This window comes from Acomys minous (genome assembly GCF_964271855.1).
Source record: "Acomys minous genome assembly, chromosome: 13".
Lineage (NCBI taxonomy): Eukaryota > Metazoa > Chordata > Mammalia > Rodentia > Muridae > Acomys > Acomys minous.
Genome location: NC_140495.1, coordinates 17566637 through 17591068, shown reverse-complemented (window position 1 = coordinate 17591068; position 24432 = coordinate 17566637). Strand labels below are relative to the sequence as shown.

The 24432-nt window shown below is 44.8% G+C and overlaps 1 long non-coding RNA gene across 1 annotated transcript; it reads right to left on the bottom strand.

The window, feature by feature from the left end:
* Positions 1-10740: 10740 nt before the first annotated feature.
* LOC311580534 lies at positions 10741-18108 on the bottom strand. The gene is made up of 3 exons (XR_014773500.1): positions 17885-18108; positions 16770-16918; positions 10741-10843 (listed from the first exon to the last, which is right to left on the bottom strand). It is a non-coding gene; the product is annotated as an uncharacterized lncRNA (long non-coding RNA).
* Positions 18109-24432: the final 6324 nt, after the last annotated feature.

Sequence of the window (24432 nt, the reverse complement as noted above, 5' to 3'; positions counted from 1 at the left end):
AGCGCATGGAGAGGAAGTATTGTTTTGGCTCACAGTTTTGGAGGATTTAAAGTAGTTAGTTGGACCCATGGCTTTTGGGCCTCTGGTCAGATAGAGAAACATGTACAGAGAGGCCCATTCAAGATATAGCCAGAATTAAAGACCCAAGAGGCACTGGAGTCCTGCCATTCCCTTCAAGGCAATGGAAGGGGTCCGGGCTCAGCTTGTCTAGCCTTGTATTCAGGATCCCACAGGGCTGCTATGATGGAATTGGGGGTGCGGTGAGGGGAGCATATCTTTTCCTGGACACTGGGCTGAGGAAGGATCCACTCCCGAGCTCACTTGGGTTATCAGAAGAATTCACTTCCTTCTCCTGCATGGCTGAGGGTCCCAGCTTCTTATTGGCTCTTAGCAACAGAAGTCCCTCATGCTCCTGGGCCTGCCCACTGTCCCCATCCCATGACCGTCTCCACAGGCACATCATAGAGTTTTTCTGAGGCTAGGAGGACCTTCCCTGTGTCTACTTAGAAGAACTTTGGGGTGGGGGCTGCTTTTGGAAATAAAGTCTCATATAGGCCAGGCCAGCCTTAAATTCATTTTGTAGCGGCGAATGACATTGAACTCCTGATCTTCCTTCTGGTGCCTCCCAAGTCCTGGAATTACAGACCCAGGGTTATACGATGTTCAGTGAAATCTTTGTTTGTTTTGTGACATAAGTCCTTGCTATGTAGCTCAGGCCGGGCTTAAACTTACTATGTAATCCCAGTCAGCTTTCAATTTATAATGTGTCTGCCCCTGAGTGCCGGGGTCTGTGGCTCCAGGCTTGGCTAAGATGGGATCCTTTGCATGCATCAGAGTCATCCGGGCAGCGTCTCGTCGCCTTCATCATCTACTGTAGCATGGCAGCAATGTAGCACTGTGTTTGCCATATTCTGTGGTTTACAGCAAGCCACAAGCCCTGTTCGCTCTCCGGGGAAGAGGGCTACACTAAAGTGAAGGTCAGTGAAGGTCAGCTAAGTCTCCTGTAATCTCATGGCTGCTAAGCGGCAGGCCAGGCCTCAGAGCCATGTGGACTCTGCCTCCCTACGGGCCCAGCTTCCTCCCATCCATCCCCATCTGCTTGTGCTGCCACATGAGCTGACCTCAAGCCCTGCCGAGTGCAGACAGCTTCCGTTTGCTCCCAAGGTCACACGCAAGAGCTTGTTAAACTCAAGACTGGTTAGCTCTCTAGCACAAAGCCATTGAAAGTGGGGGTTTGCTTGTTTGCTTTTGTCTGTCTTTGTTTATTTGTTTGAGACAGGATCTCATAGAGCTTGGGCTGGCCTCAAACTCAACCTAAGTTCTGATCCTTCTTCCCCCACTTCCTGTGTGCCGGGATTATGGGTGTGCACCTACCACACACAGCTCTGCACCCACCACACACAGCCCCGCCCCCACCACAAGCAGCCTTGCACCCACCACACACACACATCCCCGCACTCACCACACACACAGCCCCGCCCCCACCACACACAGCTCTGCACCCACAACACACACATCCCCGCACTCACCACACACACATCCCCGCCCCACCACACACAGCCCTAGGGATCAGGCCAAGGGCCTTGTGCACGTAGGCGACCACTGCCCACTGAGCTGCACTTTCAGCCCAGGAGAAGGTTTAAAACAAGTCCTGCTTGCCTTGGAGTGTAGCTGACATGGAAACCAGTCTGGTCAAGAGAACCTAGGTCGTGTAGGCTAATAAAACAACCAGCAGAGTCATGGATCAAACCTTAGCTGATGCTTCATGTAAACCCAGTGATGTGCTGCAGGGGGTGGGGGGGAGTGGGGGGCTGAATTCTGTTTCTCCTGAGGACTGCTTCAGCAAATGTGCAGAAACACTTAACGAATATGCATAGAAGATTTAACGCCGCTTTTCCATTTAAATCAGCCCAGAAATATTCATGTCGGCATAGAGTTTGAATGCCTTTTCCCGATGGAATCCAGTAAAGATAGATCAGACCCGAAGCCTCTGTGAAGAAAATCATCAATGCGTGCATTAGACACCTTCGGTCACAGCGGCAAATCATCGTTTTATTTCTGGGGAGACAGACTGTTACTAAGCCCTCACCTTTGCCACGTGTCTGCGGGCTGCATCTGTGTCTGATGTCTTAGCCCGCCTCTGTTTTAATTTTCTACACAGTCGTACAGTGGAGATCTGATGTGGTGAGCAGACTCCACAGAGACCCCGTTGTCTACCATTTATTAGTTTGTGATGAAAAACAACCCTGCAGAAACATAAAGCGTATGCTACTCCTGAGTCTGAGAACAGACTGTGAGTTCATTCAAACTCATAAAAGAAAGGCTCAAAAGGACAATAGCAACCCAAGCTGGGCCTGACAGAGATGGCTGAGATGACTTTAATAGGTGTACTAAAGTGTTTTCTATCATGATTAAGCTAGGCAGCCCCAATACCATTTTTTAATATGCCAGCACATTGTATATCACTACCATTAATCATAGAAGGATAATGTCACAGTAAGGAAATGACATGGGCGAAAGCATGGGATTTAGCAGAACTGAATTTATTAAGTCTTGTGGAAGCAGACTTGAAGAATCCATGCAAAGTCCAAGGCCATAGAGCACAACCATGTATATGAGAGAAGATTACACACAGTTTCAGAAGTCTATTGTTTTTAATGGGGAAAGTATTTCACCAGATTAAAAACCAAGATAGCAAACAGAGAGATAATGTTTAGTGTTCTATGGAGTGGGAAAACGGAGCCCTCATCTTGGAAGGTGGGTCTTGATTCCTTTGCTTTCTCAGCTCACTGGAAGTGGGACATAGCTTGATTGCTGAGGGCTGGGAAGCTAGGGGCGGGGGGGGGGGGAGGAGCTGGGGGGAGATAAGGGAAGAGGGAGGCTGGAGAGAGGGGCAGATGTAGGAAATTTGGGGCTCACATTGTTAGATGAAGGATAACCATGGTACGTTTGTAAAGAGAGAAGCTGTTGGGACAGGTATAGGCTCGTGGCCACAGGCAGCCATGATGATGAAGCCTTGGAGCGGCACAACGCTAAATGAGTTGGGACGTTCAGCTATAGACGGCACAGAGGGGTTGGAAGGAGACCTAGCCTCCAGTCCCAGAACATCAGGAGAAATAGAGCATCATGGCCCTCGGCAGCAGCCATGAAGACCCCTGAAGGGAGACTTGGTTTCTCAGATCCCTGCACATCCCAAGGACCAAGGAAATTCCTCTGTCTTACAGGCATGTGACCCAGCCCGTGTCATGCTGCTGGTGGGACCATAAACTTACCCTGCAAGGCAGGGGCAGGGCTAATAAATCCTGTGTCTAGAGGAGTGTAGCCTGAGAGAGAGAAAGTGTTAGAGCTAGGGTATCAGAAACCCAGCACATATGACAGTGCACAGGGTAAAGAAAGAATAGGTAGGGAAGATGTCACCCTCCACTCCTAGTCCCCAGCTCCTTACTGGGAAAACTTGTAGAAGACCGAAAAAAAAAATCGCTATCAGTGACTGCTTGACCCATCAGGACACTATCTGCTTTAAAGGAGAACTAGATTGAAGCAATATCAGCCATGTCTGTCACAAAACAAGAAACCCCGAGGAAGGAGATTCCGGGCTTTGCTCAGCAACGCAACATGAGCTGGCATTCTGAAGTTGCCTTGGCATTCCCCATCAGCGGCAAGATGGGGACTGTTGTTCTACCGGTCACATCCTTGTGAGGTGCGTGCAGGGTGGCGGGGGAGGAGAGGGGAGGAGGGGTCTGACGTCATCCATGAGGAGCTGAAACACAACAGAGCTGGAAGGAAGGAAGCAGAGGGGACTGCACTGAGAGTTTTGATTTCCTTAGAAAACACAGTTATGTTATGTGACTACGTTTTTGTCTTAATCCGAGGTGTGGGGTATGGGGGGGGGTGCTTCTGATTTATCCACAGCAGCTAATGATAATGTGTCCCTTGCTCTGGCAGGGGCATGATGTTTGCCAGCTGCAGATAGTTTAATTCTGGGAACTCTCGAGAGGGAATAAATGGGAGAGCCCTGAGAGGGCCTATGACGGCTGGTACTCACCAACCCCCTCCCACCCCCACTGCATTTGCTGTTGCTGGCTTGCTAGATTGCTGGATATTCTGATAACTGAGATTAAATTTGCCTCCAGGAACCTAACCCCTTGATCAGCAGGAAGTAGTCCAAAGAGGTTTACATGCCCTTGCCCCTCTAACTTTCTTTCTTGCCTGAGTAGTGTTGGGGGCGGGGGGGCTGGAAGGAATTGGGGCCGAGAAGGGTGATGGATGTAAGAATCAATAAAGTAGCCCCAAAAGTGTGCCTACAGGAGACACGCATAAATGGTAGCAAAGTGCTCTAATCAGCTCTCCCTGATGGGAGCCATTATTTCCAGGAAGCCAAAGACGAACCCATCACACACAATTTCCTTCCAATTCAAAAAATTTTAATGGATAGAAACTCCTAGATGGGCCAGACAGGGGCCAAAATAAGCTGGCGGGGTTTGAGTTAAGACTGCCCTCAGAGCTGTGAGTAAGAGTGACACCATGGCTCAGTTCGAACCCTTTAAAAAGTAGAGAGGATTCTACTCTCATTATAAAGCTTTTAGTGGAAACCAAATTTCAATTGCACAAAGGCTCCCAGGATAATACCCATCCGCCACCCCTGTCAAAGTCGCTTTTCTGCTGACATTATCACAGCTTCCTTGTCAGGGCAGCACCTTACTTTTTAACCACCACCACCCCCCTTTTCAATCTCATTTTAGGCTTCCACTTTTTTTTTTTTTCTGTCTAACTCTGCACTGACTTTGGTTCAGTTCTCAGGGAAACAAACTGTTTAACTATGAATAAGAAGTTGTTAGACCGCGCTCCAGGAATATGGTCTGTAGCGGAAAAGAATCCCAGCATGCAGCTGTGGCTTGCACACCCTTCAAAGACCTCAAATATTCCAAGTCAGTTGCGACAGGAGCACATGAGATTCCAGACAAAGGCTGACCTTTCAGTTGAGGTAGGCTGTGAGAGCAAGCCTCTGGACCCAGGTAGCCCAGGCTAAGCTCCAGCTTTACTACCTGTTTCACAGAGATCTTGGAAGATATGGACAGATACAGGGCTTCAGTTTTATCACCTGTAAAGTAAGGATGATATTATCAGCTCCCTTACAGAGTCGTCCTGGGGATTAAAATGAGTTCAAAATCTCTGCACTATTCAGACATGATGGCTGGTACATACTTTTGATCTCAGCACTTAGGAGGCAGAGGCAAGTGGATCTCTGAGTTTGAAACCAGCTTGGTCTACAGTGCAAGTTCTGGGACAGCCAGGGCTACACCAAGAAACACAAACCCTGTCTCGCAAAACAAAAACCACAACATCTAGACTCTAGTGACCTGCCATCCCAGTCACCGCCATGTCTAAGCCACCACTATCCCTATGGATGCAGCCTCATTGCCACTCTGTCTTGACTTTTGCCCTCCATGCAGTGGACAGACATTGGTTTATAAACTTCTGTGCTATCACTTTCTTGCTCACTGCCTGAAAGACCAAGTCACTGGAAAACACAAGTCCTCACAAAAACACAAGCCCTTGCCACCTTTCATGGCCTAGCCTCTCCTGCCCCTCTGCTGTCCTGTCATGTGATCCACCTCTTCCCTTACTTTGTCCCAGCCATGTTGGTCTCTGCTGCCCCTTGAGCTCCCAGGGTGTTCTTATTAAGGCTCTTTTTCAGGGCTTTGCTCTAACTGCTACCACTTATCCAGAATGTTCTTTTACATTTCTGAATGGCTGACTCCATTGGCCTTCATGGTGCTTGTGGACAACTTTATTTAGATAATATTTAAATGGCATAAAATTCACCTGTTTGGTTTTTAAAACTATTTATTTATGTATTTGTTTTTGAGACAGGGTTTCTCTGTATAACAGCCCTGGCTGTCCTGAACTTGCTTTATAGACCTCAAGCTTACAGAGATCTACCTGCCTCAGCCTTCCAAGTGCTGGGAATACAGGCATGCATCGCTGCCACCACCACCCAGCAATTCACCTGTTTTAAATACACAGTGTCTTAGCTACTTTTCTATTGCCATGATAACCCACAGTGACCAAAGCGACTTATAGAAGACAATGTTTAAGCTGGGTGTGGTGGCTCATGCCTGTAATCCCAGCACTCTGGAAAGCAGAAGCAGGCAGATCTCTGTGAGTTCGAGGCCAGCCTGGTATTCAAAGCAAGTCCAGGACAGCCAGGGCTACACAGAGAAACACTGTCTTGAAAAACAAACAAACAAACAAACAAACAAAACATTCAAAGACAATGTTTAGTTTGAGTTATGGTTTCAGAGGGTTAGAGTCCATGAGAGTTCACATCTTGACCCATAGGTAGGAAGGAGAGAGAGAGAGAGAGAGAGAGAGAGAAAGAGAGAGAGAGAGAGAGAGAGAGAGAGAGAGAGAGATATGCTGGGAATCTCAGGAGTCTTTTGAATCCTCAAAGCCTGTCTCCAGTGACACATCTCCTCCAACAAGGCCATACCCCCTAATTTTTTCCCAAATAGTTCCACCAACTGGAACCAAACATTCAAACATATAAGCCTATGGGGCATTCTCATTAACACCACTACACCCACTTTAATAGTTTTCAGTGTGTTTGCAGAGTTGTGTGTCTATTAGCGTATTCAATTTTAGATAATTTCCACAGCCTCAAGGAGTACCCCTGTAGCTGGGTACAACCTGGTTTACATAATGAATTTGAGGCCAGCCAGAGCTATAAAGTGAGACTCAAAGGCTTAATATGTCTCAAGGGCTAATATTATACTACATAATGGGACTTCACTTCTTTTTTTTTTCTCCTTTATTAATTTATTCTTGTTACATCTCAATGGTTATCCCATCCCTTGTATCCTCCCGTTCTTCCCTCCCTCCTATTTTCCCCTTATTCTCCTCCCCTATGACTGTTCCTGAGGGGGATTACCTCCCCCTGTGTATGTTCATAAGGTATCAAGTCTCTTCTTGGTAACCTGCTGTCCTTCCTCTGAGTGCCACCAGGTCTCCCCCTCCAGGGGACATGGTCAAAGGTGAGGCACCAGAGTATGTGAGAAAGTAATATCCCACTCTCCAATCTACCGTGGAGAGTGTTCTGTCCATTGGCTAGATCTGGGTAGGGGTTTAAAGTTTACCACCTGTATTGTCCTTGGCTGGTGCCTTAGTTTGAGCGGAACCCCTGAGCCCAAATCTGCCTATCATAATGTTCTACTTGTAGGCTTCTAGGACCCTCTGACTTCACTTCTTTTTAATCATTGAATAATAGTCCACTGAGCAAATGCCCATTATTCATTATTTATTTATCACTTGGCATGTAGCAGTGGTTCCAGCTTGGGGCTCTCATGATTATGACCTACACTGCTGTCAGCTCACATAAAGAGCCTAGGGTGGACTTAGGTTTTCATTTGTACTGAGAATATATAGAGGCATAGAATCATAGAGCCACATGGTAATTCTATTTTTCATTTAGTTTCTCTCTTTCTTTCTTTCCAAGACAGGGTTTCACTATGTAGACCAGGCTGGCCTGGAACTCACTATGTAGACCAGGCTGCCTCTGCCTCATAAGTGCTAGGATTAATGACATGGACTACTGTGCCCAGATCTCTTTTCTTTCTTTATTGTTGTAGTGCTAGGGGCAAAGTCCAGGGTGCTATGTGTGTGGCCATGGTTCTGCCGCTGAGCTACATCCTCAGCCCTCTCTTGTGGTTCTGATTTGCCCAATAAGCCCTTTACTCTCCAACTTGCTTTTAGGTCAAGGAGTTTTGTGGCAGCAATAGAAGCTCTGAAAGTTTTGCAATGTGTTAGTCTGTTTGACTTTGCTGCAACAAATCTCCGAGATAGTTAATGTGTAAAGAAAAACAGTTTGATTTGGCCATTTTAGTTTTGGCCATTTTAGTGGATCATCTGGGAGCCATGCTGCTTTGTGCCCATTTCCAGCTGGCACATCATAACAAGAGGATGTGCTGCATCAAAATTGTTCACTTCATGGCCAGGAAACAAAAGAGAGAGTGGGGACCAGAGCCCCACCACTCCCTTCAAACCAATCCCCCCACTGACTTAATGACTACCATCAAGCCTGACCTCTCAAAAGTTCCACCAACTTGTAGTCCTCCCAGCCTGGGAACCAGTCGTTAACCACAGAGGTCTTTGGTGGAAACTGACCATCCAAACTCAAGCAACATGAGGATAGCTCTCCACTGAATTCAGTTTACTGTAAATCCTTTCACCAATATTTTGGTAGTTTGCGATGTTCAAGCCTTGCATTTCCATAGTTAGCCTTATTCCTTAGTATTTTTTTCATCTTTTGCATAATAATCAGTGGAATTGATGTCTTCATTTTTGGAAGACTTATTGTTAGCACTTGGAAATGCACTTGAGTGGTTTGTTGATGTTGTTTTGTTGTTGTTGTTGTTGTTGTTGTTGTTTCTATTTTGATCTCATATCCAGAAAAGTTATTGAATCACTTTTAGTTCTAGTCAGTTTTTAGTGGAGTTCTTAGACTTTTCTATGTACAAAACATATCACCTACAAATCTTTTCTTAATTTCCCCTCTTTTTCCTTTATTTGCTTATCTCTTTTGGATTCTTTGAGACAAGGTCTTGATAAATAGCCTAGGCTGGCCTTGAACTCATGACAATCCTCCTGCCTCAGTTTCCTAGGTACTAGGATTATAAGCATCCAACGTCACACTTGCCTTGACTTCTATTACAGATGCCTTGTGTTTCTAGTTAACATAAAACTATCCAGCTGGCTTAGTCACTGGTCTATTGCTGTGAAGAAATCCCATGACCAAGGCAGCAGGCAGCAGGCAGCAGGCAGCAGGCAGCAGGCAGCAGGCAGAGTGAGAGATGCCAGGCCTCACATGGGCTTTTGGAACCTGAAAGCCCAGCCCTAGTGACACACCTCCTCCAACCCCTCTGAATTCTTCTCATAAAGGTTCACTCCCTGATGACTAAGCATTCAAATATCTGAGCCTATGGGGGACTTTTTTTTTCTTCAAACCACCACACCGATCTTTAGATGAGAGCATTTGTTCTTTCATCTTTAAGTGCAATGTAAATTTTAGCAGATGACCTTTATGAGGTTGAGGAAGTTTTTCTATGTTTCTGGTTGCTTCAGTATTTTTATCATAAATGGAAATTGCCTTATTCTACTGAAATCCTTCTCTTTTGTTGAGGCCCACTGTGGGCCACACTGTTTAATGATTAAAAAAAAAAAAAGCTGCCACCCACAGCTGTGACTATTTCCTGACATGCCAATTCGTGTACCTATTTTTCACATTCCCAGGCCTTTTTTGTTGTTGTTGTTCTTGTTGTTAATGTGCTGACAGGCACATGCCAAGTACAAAAACTAGTGCCCAGCACACAACAGACACTTAAGGACTATTTTTTGGATGAATATATTAATGTAACACTCTTAGAAGAGTGTTTTCTAGTCCTAAGTTGCTATCTCTTTTCTTGCCCCCCCCCCCCCACACTGAGAGAACAGTTGTAACAAACTGCAAAAGCCAAATATGCTTCTCAGGGTCCTGGGCGCTTTCTGTTGCTGTTGTTACATCATTAGACGCTTCTATTCATGATATATAAGACAAACAAGCTCCCTGTTTACTTCACTGCTGCCTTGAAAGGAGGAGAAATGCATGTAGTGTGTAAGGTACAAGTCATGTCTCTCTCTCAACTGGCCGATGGCCGTGCCTGCTCCGTGCAACGACCTATGCATCACTCTGCATCCAGCTTGTTCTCCCCCATCCTACTGGTTGTCCCTTCTGTCAGTTGGCTAGTGATGCCAAGGGTCCAAACACCAAAAGTTAAAGCAAACATTTTTGCTCACACTAGCCGTTCAGATTAGCCTCGGCTGCTTGGTTCTGGTTCTACTTGTAGAACCAAGTCTCTCTTGGGACCATGCCTACCACTGTGGTCATCTGGTGGCTTGACTGGGGCTGGGTAAATCCAAGAAGCAGTGACAGTCATATTCCCTAATGATGTAATCATGAATGCCCCTGTGGTAGTTTGAATGAAAACGGCTCCATAGGCCATAGGGAGTGACACTATCAGGAGGTGTGGCCTTGTTGGAGGAAGTGTGTCACTGGGGGGTGGGCTTTGAGATTTCAGCAGTTCAAGCAAGGCCCAGTATCTCTCTCTTCCTGCTGCCTGCAGACCAAGCTGTAGACATCTCTGTCCCTTCTCCAGCACCATATCTGCTTGCATGCCGCCATGCTTCCCGCCATGATGATAAGGGACTAAACCTCTGAACTGTAAGCCGGCCCCGATTAAATGGTTTCCGTTACGATCATGGTGTCTCTTCACAGCAATGGAAACCCAAACTAGGACAGCCCTCATCCTGATTGCTTTAGAATACCCAAAGCTGAAAGACTGGAGGAATAAATCGTGTGAAGACTTCACATTTGCTTTATGTATATTTCGAGTTGAGGTCATGAAAGTTCATCACCACGTCATTACAACATTGATTTTGTGCGTCAATACTGTAGATGTTTTTTTGTTAATGTGACCTAGTAAACAAAAACCACTCCTTTTTTTTTGTACATCTGTCTTTATTCGAGATAATTTTTGTTGTGATACACACACACACACACACACACACACACACACACACATATATATATAATTTTTTTATTGTTTACTGACTATGAGTGGTCGCTTCTCTGGATCAGGTGTTTCCAGGTTGTTGGTATCTTGTTCAAAGAATCGAAGAAGTATGCAGAAATAGGAAGTTGCAAAGAAAAGCACAGGCCAGGTGCGCTGCAAGAAGACAGGCCCTTCTCAGTGACTTTTGCTCAAGCGCTCCTGGAGTTTCTCTCGATGGGTCCAAGAGGGGTTGGTTACTAGGGGAAAGATGTGGGGGTTTTGTTTGATTGACAAGCTTTGGTTATGTAAGCCTTTGAGACTCTCTTTCCCCATGATTCCTCTAATTGTGATCATATGCATGCCCAGTCATGCATGTGCATAAGATGTAAGAAGAGGATGTCCTTACTGTGTTTGAAACCAAGACCTGTCCAGATTGGATCTATTACTCCCCTTAGTTCCTGGATTTGTTCCAGGATGTGTTTGAACACACAAAGAGACCCACAAAGGTTACTAGGGAGCTTTATGTCAGTGTTCATACAATCATAGCTGGATGCAACCAGTTCTCAACCATAATGCTCTTCATTTTTACATTTTGTATTTGAGCCTGTTTCTATTTTTCAGTGAGACTCTAGCGAAGTTCCTCACAGGGTGTGAGCTTGAGTTTGCCATCCTCCTGCCTCAGCCTCCAGAATTGCTGGGATTCCAGACCTACACCTCCAGTCCTAGCCACATTACATGGATTTTTACTTGTCTCTGTGTTAGAGATCAAAGTTAAGCTTTTCAAACCTATTTACTTGTGACTATGCTTTTCTACTCATACCCCAGAGACAGGGCAGTTTTGTTTATGGGATGCTGTTGGACGTTGGGTGTGGATGTCTTAAATGGGGGGACCCGGCTAGAGATGCCCAGAAGATAGCTGTGTGACCATTTGAGTTTTACTTCTGACTGAAGTGGAGAGTGAGTTGAAGATATACTTAAGGTGGATGAGACAGGGTCTCCTAGGCAATTAGTATTGGTAGACAAAGGAGGAGGTCCGAGGGCTGTCATGGACAACCATACACACAGATGAACTAGTTAAGAACTGTATATGAACAAAGAAAATTCTGTGAGAGACATGCCTTTCATTCGCTCCTCTTCCTGAGAGGGGGAGTTGCCTGCCTGGTAAAGGACACGGAAGGCAGGTGAGCACAGCAGGAGTGACTGTACAGGGGTGTGACAAATGGGTGAGGAGTGTCCTAGAAATCCAGAGAGGCGAATGTTAGAGGTTAGGAGGACTGAAGGCTGGCTTGCCACTTAGAGGAGTAGGTTTGTGTAGCGGAAGTCAGACTAATATGAAACAGTGAAGGTGGAAAAAGAAAGGAAAAAATGAGGAGGAGGGGAGAGAAAGGAGGAAAGAATAGTGCCTGTGGAAAGAAGTCAGGGAGAAATAACTGTTCATCAACAGACGCCCCCTCTACAGTGGTGTCTACAAGGGCCGCAGCCACATGGCTTCGAGCAGGTAGGTGTCTTTGTCCAGCAGTTGTAAGCACTTAGTGACTTGTTTGGTTTCCACTAATATGCTAGCACAGTACTAAGTGCTCCTAAGAGTGTCTGTTGTATACCAAACACTGGAGAATGGAGATTCTCAGAATAAGGTGTCATTATTTTTAGCATCACGGAGCTATCATGTCAGTATAACAGGAAAGTGAGCCTGAACTTGAAATAGACTTGGAAAAAAAATCTCATTAGAAGTAATGCCACAGAGGCGAATTAAATAAAGATTAGAGGAGAGCCAGGGGAGTGAGAATTGGTGTCCTTAGTGTTTGCTGTTATTTGTCGTCCTAATTACCACCAACACTGTTTAGCGGATAGTGTGACACTGGCTTAAGGAAGCGAGTGACTGTGTTTCTAACTGGAAGTGAAGCGCGCTCACTTCTGGGAGGTGTTACTTCCTTTGACTCTGAGGAACCAGCTGCTGCTCTGAAAACAGTTAATTGGATTTTTCCCCTTCCCTCAGAAAATGCTTCTCAGTCTATTCCCTTTTGCACTGGGAAATTCTACACTCAAAAATCCCATTTTAGCATCCAGCTATTCAAGGCTTTAAGAAGAGCCTGGCACTTGGACTACTGGGTTTCCACCCATGCGCCATTTTGATGAGAACAGATATAAATGAGTAGTGAGTGATTTTTTTTCTTACAAGGCAGAAAGGCAAATACTTTTTTTAAAAAAGTGGCTGGAAGGCTGGTGGGGTGGCTCAGTGGGGTGCTTGTTACCAAACCTACCGAAGTCAGATCCCCCCACGTGGTAGAAGGAGAAAAACCAATTCCTTCAAGTTGTCTATGGATTTACACACACACACACACACACACACACACACACACACACACACACACATACACACACACAAACATGCAGACATAATAAAAAAATTTGTTAAAATATTTGTTTGAAGCCGGGCGTGGTTGTACATGCCTTTAATCCCAGCACTCGGGAGGCAGAGGCAAGTGGACCGCTGTGAGTTCGAGGCCAGCCTGGTCCACAAAGTGAGTCCAGGACAGCCAAGGCTACACAGAGAAACCCTGTCTCAAAAACAAAAAAACAAAACCCAAAACCAAAATATTGGTTTGAGACAGGTTCTCCTTGTGCAGGCTTGGCTAGCCTGGAACTCATTGTACAGATCAGGCTGGCTTCAGGCTTGCAGAGATCCACCTATCGCTGCCTCCTGAACGCTGGAATTAGAGTGCGCAACACCACATCAAGCAATAAAAAAAGAATCTTTTAAAAAAGAGAAAGAAAGAAAATGAATACAGTATAGCTCAGTGGTAGAGTGGTTGCCTAGCATGTGCGGGACAACCACATAAAAACCCACTCTGTATAAGAACATAAATACAGGTCATTTTTTTAATCCCCAAAGGAAGTAAATGTTAAGAAAACTAATGATTCTGTGAACTAAAGACTTTTATCAGACAATGAACAAGTAAATAAGTTCTAAGATTCCTATCTATATTGATTTTGTTCAATAGCTCTCATGACACTCTATACTTGGAATAGTAGAAGAGCCTAATTTTACATTGTGCTTAGTTTTCACCCAGTTAAATTAAAAAGAGAGGCTAAACAGAAATTGAAAAATGGTAAGTGTTCCTTGACGAATCTGAATCTCTCTTTTCTTTTTTCTTTCATTTATTATTATTATTATTATTATTATTATTATTATTATTATTATTATTATTATTTGTACTGAATAGTTTTATGTCAACATGACACATGCTAAAGTCATCTGAGAGTAGGAAACCTCAATTATGAAAATGCCTCCATAAGATAAGGTAGTACTCAAACCTGTAGGGCATTTTTCTTGATGACTGATAGGTACTGATAGAAAAGGGCCCAGGCCACTGTGGGTGGTGTTATTCCTAGGCTGATGGTCCTAGGTTCTATAAGAAAGCAGACTGAGCAAGTCATGAGGAGCTCCCTTCTTCTTCCTGTTTTTAAAAAGATGTTATCTATTTGTATATGAGTGCTCTATTTGCATGTACACCTGCAGGCCAGAAGAGGGCGCTAGATCCCATTACAGATGGTTGTGAGCCACCATGAGGTTGCTGGGAATTGAACTCAGGACCTCTGGAAGAGCAGCCAGTGCTCTTAACCTCTGAGCCATCTCTCCAGCCCCAAGGAGCTCACTTCTTAAAAGATATGTACTTCTTGAAAGTTTTGTGTGTCTATATAAAGTGTTTGCCATGACGCTTTGGTATGCACGTAGTAAAATGACTACTTGTCAAACAAAGTAACGTGTAAGACACAGTCACCTTTTATTTGTTGTTAAAAGTCATTCACACTCCCCTCTCAAAAAATTCTCAGTAACGACGCAGTATTGTCCACTGTGGTCCTCAGGGTGTCCTAGACAATGCTTATGCCATATCGCTTGGCCTGGATGTCCCCCATTCCAATCCTCCCGCCTCTGGTTACCCCCAGTCTACTGTTTTAGTGTGGTAGTTTGCCTGGCAAATGCCGCCCCCACCCCCACCGCATAGGCTCATGTTTGTACACTGGGTCCCCAGCTACGGCCTGTTTTGGAAGGTTGTGGAATCTTTAGGAGGCTGAGCCTTGCTAGGGAAGTGGGTCACCAAGGATAAGTCTTGAGGTTTGGGAGCTCAGCCCCACTTCCTGTCTGTTCTCTGCTTCCTGCCTGTGGACACCATGTGACTGACCATTCTCCTCACACTCCCGTTGTCATTCCTTACCAGCTTCGGGAGTTACCCTTTCAAGCTACTTCCTGTAGTCATACCAACAAGAAAAGTAACTAATTTGCTATACATGTGAGGTTTTTGGATTTTACATTAAAAGTCGGCCCCTAACCGGGCATGGTGGTACATGCCTTTAATCCTAGCACTCAGGAGGCAGAGGCAGGCAGATCTCTGTGAGTTCAAGGCTAGCCTGGTCTACAATGTGAGTCCAGAACAGCCAAAGCTAACACAGAGAGACCTTATCTTGGAGGGGGGGGGGAAGTTGGCCTCTAGAATAGTGGTTCTCAACCTGTGGGTCACGACCCCTTTGGCAACCTTCTATTTCTAAATATATTTATGTTACAATTTGTAACAGTAGCAAAATTACAGTTATGAGGTAGCAACAAAAATAACTTTATGGTTGGGGTCCCCACAATATGAAGAACTGTGTTAAAGGGTCACAGCCTTAGGAAGGTTGAGGACTGCTGGCCTAGGGGCATAGATGCTTACCTACTTATGACTGGGTAAATTCAAAAGGAAAGTGTAACAACTATATAGGCATATACACTTGGTATGAAAGTGTCTGATACATAAGGCACATGATGCTAGGCACGAAAGAAGAAACTGACGGTAATACAGATAGACCATCCAGACAGAAAAACAATCCAAAAACCATCAGTCTTGAATAATCCTTACAAATGAAGAGCAAGAAGGTGTGTGTGTACATGCACACACACACACACACACACACACACACAATTACAGAGAGAATGTCCTAAAGAAACACAAAATCATACAGTTTTGTGCAAGATGGAATTCATAGCAACTTCACTTACAATAAAATATTGAAAATAATTCATGTGTACACCAGAGGAATGGTTGGGTAAATTGTGGTCTATTATCTTTTTCTTTTTTCTTTTGGTTTTTCGAGATAGGGTTTCTCTGTGTAGCCTTGGCTGTTCTGGACTTCCTTTGTAGACCAGGCTGGCCTTGAACTCACAGTGATCCGCCTGCCTCTGCTTGCCGACTGCTGGGATTAAAGGCGTGTGACACCACTGCCCAGCTTGGTCTATTATCTTAATTACCATGAAATTATTTAAAAATCTTAGGCTGGAGAGATGGCCCAGTGGGTGACACAGCATGCACACAGATGTAATCCCAGTCCCCCTGTGGAGAGATGGGAAGTGGAGGCAGGGGAACCCCCAGTAGCTCTGGGACCAGCTAAACCGCCTTACACAGTGGCAAAGGGACTCTGTCTCAAAAAAGGTAAACGGCAGGGTTGTCCTCTGACTATGAACACGTGTGTACACCTACACCCATACACACTCACACACTTTCACACACACAATTTATGGCTGACACTACCATGTAAAGGGATTATCACTCAAGGCTAAATAAATAGAGCGGCATGTAAAGCTGGTGTGTGTTAAAATGATATAAACATATGCACCTGAACTGGAGAGGGAATCGAGCAAGAAAAGCAGCTAATTTGTTACAGCTTGTCAACACGCACACATGTCTCTTTGACAAAGAGGAATATTGTTTTATATAGTTATTATACAGTAAACATAATTATTATGAATGTGTTAATTTAGAATAATATGCAATGATAAACAAGCATACACTATATCAGAAAAGCATGTTAAGGTGAATAGGAAAAAGTCGTGTGTGTGTGTGTGTGTGTGTGTGTGTGTGTGTGTGTGTGTGTGTGTATGGGCACGCGTGCACGTGTACAGGTGCTTGTGGAGGGCAGATGTCAATGTGGGGTGTCTTCCTTGATTGCTCTCTGCCATGCTTTTGGAGTTTAGGTCTTTCACTGAATTTGGAAGTCACAGTTCACCTAGATCAACTGCCCAGCAAACCTCAAGGATCCTCCCGTCTGCAGCTCCCCAGCACTGGGGTTACAGACCCACCCACACACCCCTTTACACGGGTGCTGGGGACCCGAGCCATGATCCCCCTGTTCATGGGACCAGTGCTTTACCACAAGCGCCTCCTCCCTAGCGCCAGCAGTTTCTTCTTATCTTTGGGATTTTATCCCCAATAAGCCACAGTGTTCTCACGGAATCAGTTGGGCCTCTGCATATAACAGTCTCGTCTTTCCCTCTTCTCAATATCCTGACTCCTGTGACCCTGAGAAGAATATTTAGTTTTTAAAAGATAATAATAGTAAAAAAAAAAAAAAAGAAAAAAGAAAAACACTGTGAAAGGCAACTGGAATTGTTAGGGGGGAAAAAAAAGCCCAGGTTAAGACTTTTAGGAACATTTGGACACCTGTGAAAGAACAGTAGCCTTTCCCACAAGAGCGAGAAAAAGGAGTTGTCACCAAAAGCATGCCTTTGTGCTAGTGCAGGTGACAGGCCTGTGACAGTTTTCTCCGTTCCTGACTAAGGTTTTCGTTTCTCTTGTTCCAGTTCATTCCGGCAAGGATGAGCAGCCTAATTACTTTTTTTGGCCTGGCTTTAATTGAGTCCCTTCCTCCCTTTGCTTAAGCTCAACCTTATATAATTGTTTGCATTTTCTTTTAACCTTCCCAATTGTTTTAGTCAGGGAATTTCTACTGACACTGACGGCAAAAGGTTCACTTTTCTACATCTGAAGCCGAGGTAACCTTGTTTAAGATCAGTTAATCAGCAACACTTGAAAGGAGCTATGAAAATGTTCTTAGTGTATGCAAATCGTTAATCATTTCTCTATTATAATTGCATTTGACCCACCCCACTTCATAACCCTGGCTCTAGAGGAGAGCTAAGTGATTGGGGGCACAGTCTGCATACCGAAGGGTGCTTTATTTTAATACGTTAACCTTGGGCTAATTTCTAAGTGACAAACTTGCAGGTGCTGAGCCTTATTCTTCGCGATTTACATAATGTGAGGGGATACTTCATTCTCAACAGCTGTCCTAGCTTCATTTCTGTTGCTATGACAAAACACCCTGGCCAAAAAGCATTTTAAAGGGAGGGGAGGGGACAGTCCGTCACTGAGGGGAAGTCAAGGCAGGAACTCCAGCAGCAGTAACATGGCATCTACAGTCAAGAGCAGAGGGAGGAATGGATCCCTGCTTTCTTGCTTATTTCTTGGCTAATCCCCTCTACTCACACAGCTCATGGCTCCAAACAAGGGAATGGTGCCGCCCACAGTAGGCTAGGTTTCCCTACATCAATTAACAATGAAGACAGGCTAGAGAGATGGCTCAGAGGTTAAGAGCACTGGCTCCTCTTCCCAAGGTCCTAAGTTCACTTCCCAGCAGCCACATGGTGGGTCTCAACAGTCTATAATGAGATCTGGTGCCCTCTTCTGGCGTGCAGGCACACATGTAGGCAGAACACTGTATGCATAATAAATAAATAAATAAATAAATAAATAAATGTTTCATTCCCCCCAGCTTCACCATGCCCATAGGCCACCTAGATCATTCCTCAGTAAGACTCTCTTCCCAGGTGATTCTAAACTGGATAATTTACAGCTAAAAGTAACAACACACACTAGCTATGCTCAGCATTGCTCACGCTGGAATGTGAGAGTTTTAGAGTCAGTTTGACTTCATGTAAAGAGAACAGGCCTTGAAATCAGAGAATATAGGACTTTAATCCAGCATCTTTTATGTCATGTTTAGGACATATTAGTTAACCTCTTGTATTGTCAGACTCCTTATATTTAAGGTGTGAGTTTACAACCCCTATACCCATCATAAGACCCGGAGGACCAGGAGGCTTGCTTCAAGATTGTGTTATAGATATGACACTGAAGCTGTATCTATGAAATCTCAACAACATGGCTGCTTAAACAAGACCTAAGCAATGCCAACACCTGTTGTCATGCCAACATGGATGGGGAAAATCACACAGGATCCCATCCCTGGATGAAGAACTATAGTCAATTAAAGACTGTTGAGGGAGAGAGAATTAATCTTCAGAGATGAGCCCCCTAAATGCCTACCTAATACCAAGTGCTCAGACTTCCGAAAGATATGCATGCAAGAAATAATAAATGGGCTCAGAAGATAACATTTATCCACATATATACCTAACAATAATTATTAACAAGAGACGATGAATTTGAAAAGGATGAGTTTGGGGCATGGGAGGGGTTGTAGAGGGGATGATATAATTATATTTTAATTAAAAAATAAGGACCACTCATGATGGTACAAGCCTTTAATCTCAGTACTCAGGGAGGCAAAGGGAGGCAGATCTCTGTGAGTTCCAGGCCAGCCTATTCTATATACTGAGTTCCATGACAGCCAGGGCTACACAGAGAGACCCTGTCTCAAAAAAACAAAAGTATAACTATTAAAACATTGGGAGCCTCGCATGAACTGAAATGCACAGGCCACTGGTTTCTGCTATGACAGCTTCTTGTGGGAGCTTTAGCATGAACTGAGCTCTGCCAAGGTCGGGTCTGTGCTGTGACACGGCACCCTGAGAATAGAAGAGCTTTCTAGAGAGGGGAAAGTCCTGAGGATGAAAATGGATCACTCTCCAGCAAGTTGGAGAAGGAGAAGGATTAGGAGTGTCTTTCTGTTTGTTTTGTTGAGACAGTGTCTCTGGCTATCCTGGAATTCACTTTGTAGACCAGGCCCACCTCGGACTCGAACTCGCAGAGATCTGCCTGCTTCTGCCTCCCAAGTGTTGCAATTAAAGGCAAGCACCACCATGCCTGGCTTAGAATTATTTTAAATCCACTACAGGTATAAGCTTGTCCTCTTCAAATAAGCAAGGGTTAGGAGATAAAAGAAAAATTTGCGTCTTTTCAGCTCACTTGTGGAGAAGAAAAATGCATGTCCCTAAATTGTAACAAAGATCTCACTGAAACAGCTGTGACTGTTTAAATTACCTAATGTTTATACCAATAAAGATGCAGGAGGCAGTAACAGTGGTAAAAATCTGCTAGCTTGGAGAGGTAACTCTATTTTCTGAACTATATACAAAATATCTATTTACAAAACTGGTTTTACAACTAAACTACGAGCTCTTTAAAAATCTACTTAGCTAGCCTGCCTTTCTCTTGAGCTCCTCCAAACCCAAGAGGCCACCTTAGCTCTCTTTCCTGCTTTACCTGTGTCCTGCCAGCTGTTTGCTCCTACAAGCCCAAAGAGAGGGTCCCCATCTCTTACCCAGAGTTCATACCAAAAAGCTCTTCCAAGCCAAGAAAGAGACCTCTATCAAAGGTCCAGTTGCTTATAAAAGATGTTTCTAGCTCCTCCCCTGCATCCTTGGCAGGCTGAACCATTTCACAGTCATGGTGTGTGCAGTGGGGGGTGAGGGCAGGCTCCAAGCCACATCAGTAGGAGTGGAACCATTTCACCTCTACAGTGGAATAGCTCAAGGCCACCCAGCTGACTTTGTCTTGGGTCACAGAGCAAAGACCATGAGACTTCTCCCAAGCAACTTGCCTTAAAATAGGCAGGAACTTTCTATTCTTAAGCCTTCTTCTTCTTCTTCTTCTTCTTCTTCTTCTTCTTCTTCTTCTTCTTCTTCTTCTTCTTCTTCTTCCTCTTCCTCTTCCTCTTCCTCTTCCTCTTCCTTCTCCTCCTTCTTCTTCTTCCTCTTCTAATTAATTAATTTATTCACTTTACATCCTGGTCATAGCCCCATGCCTCCTTTCCTCCCAGTCCCACCCTCTCTCCCTCCCTCTCCTACACCCTCCCTACACTGTTCCTCAGAGGAGGAGATCCCCCACTTCCCACCCACTCTAGCCTTTCAAGTTGCATCAGTACTGAGCTCCTCTTCCCCTGTGGCCTGGCAAAGCAGTCCAGCCAGAGGGAAGTGATCAAAAGGCTGTCAACAGAGACCATGTCAGAGAAAGTCCTCACTCCCTTTACTAGGGGACACACATGAAGTCTGAGCTGCCCATTGGCTACATCTGTGTAGGGGGCCTAGGTCCAGTCCATGCATGGTCATTGGGTGATGCTTCAAGCTCAGCAAGCTCCCCTGGGCCCTGGTTAGTTGGCTCTGTTGGTCTTCTTGTGGAGGTCCTGTCTCCTCAAGGTCCTTTTTTCATTCCCCCTACTTTCAGACACACCCAAACTGCATCTATCTCTTCAGGACACACTTAACTGTATCTGACAAACATAGTATCTATTTGGGCTTTTATATTGTGCTAACAATTAGGCTTTCTATGTACAATAACCATATATCCTGTAACAAATAGGCAACATTTTAAATTGTGACTCCCTAGACCAAGTCTAGGAAAGATTTGAGACTTTCTTAAATTTGCCTACGTGGCTACTTGTACAATGTCCCGTTTTGAGACAGGGTTTCTCTGTGTAGCCTTGGCTGTCCTGGACTCACTGTGTAGACCAGGCTGGCCTCGAACTCACAGCAATCTGCCTGCCTCTGTAGGCACCACCACACCCAGCTCCTCTCTCATTTCTTAACAGCTCATCACCCTTGCTTATGGATTCCTCCTTCATGCAGCCAGGATCTTAGAAAGGGAAGATCACCTTCATACTGGTTTCAGACATGGGTCCCAATTGCTTTAAATACATTTATTTTTAACTTATGTTTTATATGCACAAACATTTTGCTTGCATGTATGTCTGTGCCCATGCAAGAGAGAAGAGAGCATCAGATCCCCTGTAACTGCAGTTATGAATAGCTATGAGCCACCATGTGGCTGCTGGGATTTGAACCCGGGTCCTCTGCAAGAACAATGAGCACTCTTAAGTGCCGAGCCATCTCTCTAGTCCCCCAGTTGCCTCATATTGATGGTCACACCTGTCACCCAGGTGGCCATTGGCTTTAAGAATAAGAATGAATTTGACAGCTTTTGTTGACACTGCTGGAAACTGCTTTCTTTCTTCAGGAAGATTAGCTTGCTGTTGAGCTGCGCAGTCTGTGTCTCGCTACTTTGGTGTCTCCATAACAAAATCCTGGACAGAAACAAGGCATGGGAAGAAGGGTTTACCTAGGTCCCAGCTTCAGAGGATCTCAGCTCATTGTGGCGGGGAAGGCATGTTGGAGGTTAAGGGCGGCAGGAACAAGCCGGCCTAGACTCCTGACAGGAGCAAACCAGGACTCACAGAGACCAGGTGGGACTCAGTTCAGGCCTGTCTCTTTTGAAGAATTCCTGGCCTGGAACAATGGCTTCCCCAACTCGGAAACAAATGTCCAAAACATGAACCCACTGGGGACACTGCAAGGCCAAAACATAGTAACCTGGACAGTGACCGTCTCCCCTGAATTATGAGGGCGGGTAGTCTAACGTGAGGTGAGCTGAAGTAAGCAGCATTAGGACTTCAGTGGCCAGTCAGACCTTACCCTCCTGATCTTTGGATTTTACACCTATACAAGCCGAAATGCCTTTTACTGTGTAAGTTGATTTCTGTTATTATAATGAGAATGTTATAATGGAAATGAAGAAGCCATCCAATCTAGCGCGCTCCCTCCCTCCCTCCCTCCCTCCCTCCCTCCCTCCCTTCTGCCCTTCTATTTCTCTTGTCTGTTTGTGTTTCCTTCCCTCCAAATGGGCTCCAAGCAATGGTGCTGACACATTTTGTTCACCTGGGCTCTCCCACCAAGTCTTGCAGCATTAGCCTTTGTGAGGAGACTCACAAATGTTTGCTTGCAGAGGACCGTGTGCCCAGCTGGTAGCAGAGGTCTCAGCAGGTGCTCAGACGGGCCCTTGGCTTATCTTTAAGCCACTCTGTCACACTGGGTTATCACTGTCATTATCTCTCAGACTGAGAAAATGGCTTCAGCAAATGAGTTTGCTACCTGTCATTCAGCCCTCTGCCACTCCAGCGTTAAACAAAGCCTACACTCTCTGGAAGGGAAAAAGAAAAAAGAAAAAAAAAAAAAAGAGATTTTAGGGGTATTCTACCGAAACTATCACAGCAGCCGTAGCTCACTTTGAGGCGGTGCTAAATATCTATAGAAATAGAAATTGTAAGTCTCAGAGCTCTTGGAAAATTAATATTTTAATTCAACCTTATAGACGGGTTGCTAGGATGATGCCGTATATAATAGCAAAGATGAACTGTCTGCGGGTTTTCCTGCAGATCGCTGTGATGTTACCATTTGAATCAGGTCTACGAAGGTGAAAACCATGTGTGGGGAAAATATGATTAGCATAGTCAATCATATGCCATGGGTTTCAAAAATTAGTGTAGAGGGAAGAGCAATTCTGAATCCTCTGTGGGATCTGAGAATCCTACGGTTCTTAGATGTTTGTGTGTGGCCATTGTTGCTATGTGTCTTCACACCAGTGGCCTGAAATGGCTGGGGCAGTGGGCGTTCTTCTTCTACACAAGCAAATTCTTGTGACTGAAAGCTTTTGTACCTAATTTACACACATACAACAAAAATTTTTTTAAATATATTTTATTTTGTGTATAAGTATTTTGCCTGCATGTGTATGTCTGTGCATCGTGTGCATGTCGGATGCGGTTGGATGCCAGAAGTATGTGCGTGTGTCTCACCTCTTGAGACTGGAGTTATAGATGGTAGTGAGTCACCAACGGGTTCTGAGAATTGAGCCTGGAACCCCTGAAAGGACAGCCAGAGCATGTAACCACTGAGCCATCCCCCTCTGGCTCCCACAAGCAATAATTTAATGAACTTTTACTCTCAACTTCCACATTATAAAAACCATCTCTGTCATTTGTATTGAAAGTGATAACCTATTTTATTTTCTTTCCTTTTGGGTTTTTTTTTTTTAAACAATTAATTCAGTTTAATGTGCATTGGTGTGAGGGTGTCAGATCCCTTGGAACTGGAATTACAGAGAGTTGGGAGCTGCCTTGTAGGTGCTGGGAATTGAACCCGGGTCCTCTGGAAGAGCAGACAGTGCTCTTAACCACTGAGCCATCTTTCCAGCCCCCATTTTGGGTTTCTTTGATGCATATGGTATATATGTGTGCATGTGTATGTATGCTTGTGTGTATGCATGCTTGTATGTGCTTGGGAGGTCAGACTTCCTATATCTCCATTTAAAAAATTATTTTACTTTATACATATAGATGCTTTGCCTGCATGTATATCTGTACACTGTGTATGGACCTCTTACCCAATGAGACCAGAAGAGGTGTCAGATCTCCTAGGACTGGAGTTACAGAAGGTTGTGAGCTGCTCTGTGGGTGCTGGGAATAGAACCCAGATCCTCTGGAGAAGCATCCCTTGGTCTTAACCATTCATCCATCTCTCCAACTCTCAGTGTGATATTTTGAGGCAGAGTTTCTCACTGGAGCTCACTAGTTTGGCTAGATTGGTTGGCCAATGAGCTCACAGGACCCACCTGTGTTCATCCTCTGAACGCCGAGGATGTGGACTCTGAAAATCTAAACGTAGGTCCTCATGCTTGCATTGCAGGCACTTTGCTCACTGAATCAGATCCCCAGGACCTAATTAGGGTCTCTCTGTGTAGCCTGGACTAGTCCTGAGTTGCAATCCTCCTGCCTCTGCCTCCTGGATAACAGGGTTTATAGGTGTGTGTCACAACCTCCAGCTAAGACATCCATTTCAAACAATGTTATCTTTTTCCCGTCTGCATTCTTTTGGGTTGTAAGAGTCAGAACTATTTCTAGAAATTTCCACATTTGTAAGATCCACGTATTAATGGAATTAAACGCCTTTATGTTTGGGCAGTTAAAGTAAAGAACAAAGGCTGACAAAAATGCAGTTTCATTGCCAAGTTCTTGACCTTAA